The 8,393-nt window shown below is 39.7% G+C and overlaps 1 long non-coding RNA gene across 2 annotated transcripts in view; it reads right to left on the reverse strand.

Annotated features, from left to right (window-relative positions):
* LOC102004620 overlaps positions 1–8,341 on the reverse strand; it is a 37,648-nt gene extending 29,307 nt beyond the window's left edge. Inside the window, exon 1 of one of the 2 annotated variants that reach the window (XR_001231443.1) lies at positions 8,156–8,341. This is a non-coding gene — a long non-coding RNA (uncharacterized LOC102004620). Of the gene's footprint in view, positions 1–3,981; positions 4,062–8,155 lie in introns of those variants that run through there. The other variant, XR_001231442.1, reaches the window with a different exon arrangement.
* Positions 8,342–8,393: the final 52 nt, after the last annotated feature.

Raw genomic sequence — 8,393 nt, forward strand, 5'->3', positions numbered from 1 at the left:
TGGACTTCAAGCTATAATATGTAAAACCCCGTGGTATTTCAAAAGAAGACATGTGGATCAATAGAACAGATTAGAGGATACAGCAATAACTCAAAGCACATCCAGTTACCTGTTCTTTAACAAATGGGAAAAACTGGAGGAATGATAGTCTCTTTAACAAATAGTGCTGAGAAAACTGGTTATCCTATTCATGTGCAAAAGATTGAATGTGTCTCTTACTAGGTACTAAATTAAAATCAATGTGGATGAAAGCTCTAATATTAAAACAGAAACATAATCTGCTGGAAGATAAAAGGGATAAAATTCTTGAAGACAAAGGTGTAAGAAAGCAAGGACTTTCTCAACAGAACCCCAGAGTCACAGAAATAGTATCAATAATCAATAAATGCGATCATATCCAATTGAAAAGCTTCTGCACAGCAAAGGAAATAACCAACAGAGTGAAGACACAACCTACAGAATGGGAAAAAAATTTTGCCAGGTATTCCCTTGGACATAGGATTAATATCTAGAATATATTAAAAACAAAAAATTTACACCCCCCCAAGAAAGACCTCATCAAAAATGGGCAACTGAAGCGAACACACACATCTCAGAATAGGAAATACAAATGGCCAATAAACGAAAAAATTTCAACATCTCTGTCCACTGGAGAAATGTAAATTAAAACAACACTGAGATCCCATCTAAGTCCAGAAAAATGGTTATCAAGAACTCAGATAACAACAAATGTTGGTGAGGCAGGAGAAGGGGCTTGTGTATTCTTGGTGGGAATGTAAACTATTACAACCACTAAGGAAATCAGCAAGTAGACTCCTGAAAAAACTGAAACAAGAAATTCTATTCAATCCAGTTATTCTTCTCCTGGGTATCTTCCCAGAATAGTTAAAGGCATCATATTACACTGATACAGGCATACCCACATGTATGGCACTATAGTTCATAATAACTAAATCTTGAAAGCAGCCTACAAGTCCATTAATCAATGAAAAGATTTTAAAAATGTGATTTTTGTATACACTGGATTACTGCTCTGCCATAAAGGATAAACTTGAGTCATGTGTATGAAAATGGATATAACCTGAGACCATAAATTAAGTGAAAAAAATCAGACACATAAGATTAAGTATCACGTGGTTTCTCTCATATGAGAAACCCAAAATATAAAGAACAATTAAAAGATAATAGGGATTATATTGTTCCTATGCTATTTTGTAAATGGATGTAGGTTTATTACTATGTGTTTCCTACAACAACCATTAAGAATAGTCAACGATTATTCAATTGGTCACTCATGTATAGCTCTATTTTCTTTAGAAACCACTTTGAAGATACCAAAGTATAGTATAACAATCATTGACAATCTCCTACCACTTTTGTCTGTAACTTACTATTATTTGTCTGTCTTCCTGAGAAACTATCTTGTAGATAACAATAGTAAAACAACCATTGATAATTTCCTACCACTTTGTCTGCAATTCAGTCAGTCCCCCTATTACTATGTTATCCTTCGATAATAGGAAAAGAGATGGAGGGAGGAGGACATGAGGGTGGGGCAGAAAAAATGCAACTGAGAGGGAAGGGGAAAAGGATGTAAAAAGAATTAAGATGTATTATGTACACATACCAGCTCATCATGTTGAATGTAATCATTATGTACAGCACACATGTACTAATAAACATAAAAATATTTTAAAATGTTAAGCCTGTTATGTAATAAAAATAGGTTAATGGAGATGATTTTATAATCTTCTATAAAATTAAGACCTGAACATATTTACAAGCTAGTATGAAAAAGTGAACCAGAAAAAAAGAGAATAAATACAGAAGAGGGAAATTAACCCATGAAACTTCTGAGTTGAAAGGATGGGATGGAGAGCCATATCTTTTCCACAGACGTAAGACTCCCTTAGAGAAACTGGAAAGAGGAGAGATGGAAAACGAAGTAATCACAGATCACATTGATTTTTTTTTCTACGAAGTCACAAGATCATGTGCTGACTACAGAAGAGGTGGCAGTTGGATACAAGTTTAAGAATGATGAAGGTATGGAAGAATCCACAAGTGAAGAACAAAATCACCATCAGGACGAAACGGTATACACGATTGGGTCCTGCCTGTTTTCCTGGCCTCATTCCCTGACACTCTCCCAGCTCTCTGGTACCGACTTTCTCCCACTCCCTCAACATCCACTCTTTCATGTATCCCTAAGTGAAGGCTTCAGGGACACTCTTCCCACCCGAGACAAGGTTAGTGAGCCTTACCATGACCACAGGCGACACCCTGTGCTAGTGCTATTCAACTGACATATCAGTGTGAGCCACACTTCATTTCCAATGTTCTGGTAGCCATATTTTTTTAAAGAAACAAGTGATTTTTGATATTTTATTTAAGCCAATAATCCAAAATGTTACCAAGATGTAATCAATATAAAAATGTGTTAGTGAGATTTTTATGGTTTTTTGCTAGTAAGTGTTCAAAATCTGACGTGTATTTTATACTTACTGGATTTCTCAGGGAGAAGTAGCCACTTTTCAAAATCTCATGGCAGGCCAGGTATGTAGCTCAGCAGCACAGTGCCTGCCTGGCAAGCCTGACAATACCCATACCAAAAAAAAATCTCATGGCCACATGTAGCTAGTGACCACAGTGGACAGCACCACCTTATACAATCTCTTCAAATCATTTATCACAGTTCAGAACTGTGTGATGTGTGCCTGATCTACTATTTGCTGAAAGCTGTCTTACCATCCTTCCCCAGGGTTGGACTCCCTTCCCTTGGGTCAGCATCAGAGCAATGATAGTTGCAAAACTGAGTGAGGGAAGTGCTCACTTTGGTAGCACATGTAGTAAAAAACTGAGTGAGGGAAATGGGGAAAGAGACAATTTCCTGCCTTGGTAAAATGCAGGGGTAAGGAGCGGGGTAAATCTGAACAGGGCTGTTATCGGACATGTGTGGCAAAAAGCCAAGTTTAAGTGCCAGAAACAGCATGTTCAACATGCTTACCCAGGGGTCCCAAATCAGACAGGGAAGACTGTAAGTTTAACAGGTATCAATGCATCAGAGAAAGGAAGTTGGAATAAAACAAAGGTTTGGCAAACTGTGAAAATGAAGGCCACTCTACTATGAAGTGCTGGCATGAAAGAGCTGGAAAGACTGGTGGAGAACAGGATATAGAAATTTACAGCATATTACAGCCTAATATGGAAAATTTGGGGAAGTGACAAGGTACCAAATAAATGTTAAAATACAGCTGAAGTCAAGGTCACCAGAGTTGAGGAGCCAAGGAACCAGTAGTCAAGGTCATTAGTCACCCTGTTTTCAATGATTAACTCTTAGACTAAATATCTTTGAAGATTTTAAGTTCCCCAAGGTCAAAGGCTATCTTTTGGGTTTCACACAGCTCAATCCTGATCACATGACGTATGGTTAGGTATATACTGAATTAATTTAAACAAAAAACAAAGTTGAAACAAAATCACATTGAGGAAAAGTGACAATCGCCACAATATTGAAGCATTTAAGCAAGGTGTGGTGGCACATGCCTGTAACCCCAGTACCCTGAGAGGTTGAAGCAGTAAGCCCACACATTCAAGCGCAGCCTGCACAATTTACTTAGTAAGATCCAGTTTCAATAAAAAATTAAAAGGGTTGAAGATATAGCTCAGTGCAAAGGTTCTGAGTTCAATCACCAGTACCATACACATACAGAAGATTTAAGTAAAAGTTTCCAATTTTTTTGTTCAGTAATTATTTATGTCATTTAATTGATAAGAATTCTTATAAAGAACTAAAATTAAGTTTAACTAGAGATCAGCAACCAAAATTCCAATTGGGGGAGAAGGATAAAAATATTTCCCAGGCAGGCTTACCTCACTTTTATCTGTAAAACAGTCAACAAAGCCTCTGAAATCTGTATTATAGCTAAGTATAACTTATGTTATATAAGATATAGAGCCTCAAAACTTGGTTATAAATACCTTTTACAATGGTCCAAGTGCAAGGGCAGAGTTTCTGAAGTCTTGATAAGGATAGCTGGAAAGCTAGGACAGAAACGTGGGTAGGTAAGGTTTAAGCATAGTTTAACATTTATCTTCCCAGCCTGAAGATTTAGGACTTAATTCTGGTAGTCAGTATCCTTTGGTGGAGAAATTACACAAGAGAAAAAATTTTTTTTCTTAGTATTAGGCTGTGCAGGAGAAATAAGAAATAGAAACAGATGCAGAGAATAGGCAATGGCAAGCACTATACTAGAAAACAAACACACATCCACTTAGAAAGTTTATTGCCTTCATATGTAAACCAAATGGAAGACTATTAGTCTTTCTTTTTTTTTTTATTATTAGTCTTTCAATTAAAAAAAAATTAAAACCGTCCTGCAGTCTTGCTAATCATCGAGAGGACAAATTTAGACACAGCTGTTGTTAGTTTACCTCTGAACCCAGCTATATTCCCATGTAAGTCTGTTCCTCCTTACCACATCCCACAATTATGGCAGTAAAATGTGGGGGAGGAGAATTAGGCAAATAAATATAGCACCTGGCACTAAAACAGTTGAATCATGATCGCCATCAATTCTGTTATAGTCTCTACATCTTCTTATAAGTACATGAAGTGCTTTAAACTTCTCGCTGGATCAATTTTCTCTTTTGTTTTCCCTGAGACAAATTATTGTTCCAAAGATTTAAAAGTCTGAGGGCCAAGACATATCAAAGCCAATAAATCCAACTCATTCATTTATGCAGACATTAATATTTATTTTTGTGGGTATTTTCGGATTACGCAGTGAGCAAAACAGATCTGTGCTCTTGGAAGCACACATTCTAGAAGGAACTACGATACTTGCTTCTCTGAAATCATCCTATCTGGGCTGGAAGTGTAGTGCAGTAGTAGAATCTTGTCCAGCATCTTCAAAGCCCTGTGTTGAAAGCCACCAGCACTGCCCTAACTGGCTAATGTCATTATCACTAAAGGAACAACTGATATTTATTGAGCACTTGGTATGTACTGAAAAATAGGGGGAAAAAAGTCATACTAACTAGAGAACAATTTATTATTTCTTCATAAGCATTTGTTTTTTTAAAAAAAACCCTCTTCATGTCTTGTTGGGCCTACAGCCATTTTTTTCTGAACTCACTGAACCAAAAAAAACAAAATTTTGTTAAACCATAGATTTTTCTGATCTTTTTCTGAAGAAAAGAAACATATGGCAGGAAAGCTAAAAGAGATTTGTCTTGTAAAACTCCCAGGCGTTTTAACTGGTTTGATTTAGGACAGCCCAAGTCTTGTACAATTGCAATTCTGTATGTAAATAATACACAGATAATTTCTTCAGCCAACACTGCTTCCTACACAGAGTGAAATATATGAAATGAAACCTCTGATTCTCCTAGAAACTGCTAGGTTTGAATTCAGAAGGGTGGGTCCAGAGTGAAATGTGGCCCTAGAAGCAGGGAGGAAAGAGATTGTACAATAAAAAGTATTTGGATGGGGGTGATTCGGAAAGGAGAGTAACAGGACGGGGAGAATAAAACAGGCCACCAGACTGCAGGATCCTGACATGCTATACTTGATGTTCAACATCAACACTCTTGTCATTGTTATAAACTGATCTCCCCTCCCCGCTACATCTTCCATGAATTTGCCACAGCCACAAAAGCTTTATGTGAACATCATTCCCTTCTCGTACCCTTTCTAGCTTCTCTCAGATACTTCTGGTTCAACAACTGCATCACAAACATCTCAGCCACTCCTGTAGTACCTCAATGGGTTGGTCCTGAAAAGAACTTATTATCTTCCCTCCCCTATCTCTACCATTGTTTTTCACTATTCCACCTCATAGCCTCCAACACTGCACTAGCTCACCATCATCGCTAAAGGAACAACTAATATTTATTGAGCACTTGGAATGTACCAAGTATTGTGCCAAGAGCATTACATGCATAGTTTCACTTGATCCTCAAACTCGACTGAACAGGTACTATGATAATTTCTTAAATATTAAGAAATCAAATTCAGTTAGGATAGTAATTCTACGGCTAATTAATAAAACTAGAATTTGACCCTGTTCTGACAGCACAGCCAACTTAACCAGTACACTCCCATATCCCAAGGCAGAATCACACCTAGTCACTTACCTAGGCCAGCTTCCTAGTCATACCTCCTAAGTGGCACGTCATCTTTGTATGCCTTCATCTAGAATGACAACTATCACTGCTCAAGTCCTTACTACCTACACCAAGCACTATTCTAAAAACTGTAGATAGTTTTTCAAGTTTTATTCCCCAAACTCCAGATGAAGAGTCTACGGAACAATGAAGTTACCTACTGAGTGAGAACCTGATTCAAACCTGGATCACCTGGAGAATCCTTGAACATGCAACCCTGTCTTAGTTACGTTTCTCTCCTTGCTGAGACAAAATACCAGACACCCAGAACTAAGGAAGGAAAGGTTTATTTTTTAGCTCACAGTTTGTGGAAGTTCCAGTCTAGACTTGGCTGGCTCCAAAGCAGACTGGCACATGGTAGAGGGCAACAGTTCAAGGCAGTGGAAAACAACAAGAGCACAAAGGAAGGAGTGGCAAAAGTAAGCCTCTTTCCCTCCCTAATCTTGTATGCAAACTACTCGCTCCAGGGTGGGTGTAGCACTCACACCCATCATCCCAGCACTGGACCATGAATCAATCAATCACAAACTCTAGAAGCCTGCACCCATGACTCCATGAGGCTTTGGCGGGGACACCTAGACACAAACCATGACAAACCCCTACATTGTAACCACCTCCTACTTTGTCCCTCTATTCTCAAATCTGGACCTCCACCATGCTCTAGATATCTTTCTGCAACGCAAATGTTATCGCAACAGTCTCCTGTGTAACATTAGCAGCTCTGTTATCACTGAGTGGATAAAGTCCAATTTCATAATGTGGTATACAAAATCACTTTTCTGCTCAAGTCAGTTCAATAAATATTTGAGTGCTCACTGCAGGAAGGGCAAAGTGCTAGGTACTTTAAAATGAGTAACACACCAGCCCAACTTTGACTTCAACCCCAGACCCTATATCCTTCGGTGAGATCTCATAATGCAACACTCTAAAGACAGATGCATTAAGGATGGACCTGGCAAATTCCCACATTCGAAGAGTGCCTAGATGAAGCCTTCTCTAACAAGCTCTGGGTAAAAGTTCCCTTTTAAATTCCCACAGCAAGTAATTAGCGGAACAGAGGTATGGATCAGCTTCTTGAGGAATTCTGGAAAAGAAGTGACCCTTGATATCAATCCTGGCATGCAATTTATGAATCCTGGTGAGCAGTTTATGAATAGCTAAATGTATAAATAAGCAATTTCAAACACGAGGAAATAAGAACCGCACCATACAATAGGGCTTAATACAAGTACTGTTAATCTACTGTGCTTCCAATTTGGCCTACATTTTATCCCTATGGGAAAACTCACATGGTGGCAAAACTTTATTACTCCTAGCTCAACAAAGCTTTGACAAGTCAAACAGGATACCAGAACCCCATCCTCCTTTCCTCTTAACTGCCAAAGTCCTTTTTCCAAAGGGGTGCGGGGGTGGAAATCTATCAAATGGAATTGATTTACTGAGATCCAACTTCATAAGCGTTGTCACAGTACACGCAACTGAAAAATCAAAATCTGTCCTGGGAAGAAGGCCAATTTCCAAGTAAGTGCTGTTGCTACAAGAATGTAAAATTCTTAAAGCAAGAACAGTTCCAATAAACCGAAGCTCACAACTGTTTCCTCCTCCTGCACTTCTGCTTCTCCCTCGAGTTGTTTCTTGATTTCTGTGATTTAGGAATAAAAAGCTAGACAGTGAAGCCCATGCAGACAAAAAACGTCTGGATCTACAAGCTTAAACGCAAACGCAAGTATGAGAAGAAACTACGTGGAAGTCAAACATCCTTTGCTAAAACGTGGCATAAGGCTTTGAAACGCGAGTGCTGTATACCCTCAGGGGTGCTTTGTGTGCAACTGCTCCCAAACCAAGTACCGTATTTTCAAACTGCCCTCGGGCAGATGTCAAATGTCTCTCCCACCCTCCCAGCCTGCAGAGGAAGGTGAGAACACACAGGCAACAGGCACTGCGAGAGGGCTCTCCCCTCCGCCCTTCCCAGGGGAACCAAACCTACCGCGAGGGCAGCGAGTGCCACTCTCCCGACTAACACACACGCGAAATGAAGAACTCATCTCCACCTCTCCCCTTCCTTAAAAAGCAAAGGTCGCACAGATCCGCACCACGGTGGCCGAAACCACCCAGTGCTAACAGCCGGGCCGCCCGCCCTCCACGCGCCTGCACCGCAGCGGGCTCCGGGCTCCGCGCTCCGGGCAGCGACTCCACAGCTCCGCGCCCGGCTCCACGCTGCCCCC

Source organism: Chinchilla lanigera, unplaced genomic scaffold (genome assembly GCF_000276665.1).
Source record: "Chinchilla lanigera isolate Chin_1 unplaced genomic scaffold, ChiLan1.0 scaffold00096, whole genome shotgun sequence".
NCBI lineage: Eukaryota > Metazoa > Chordata > Mammalia > Rodentia > Chinchillidae > Chinchilla > Chinchilla lanigera.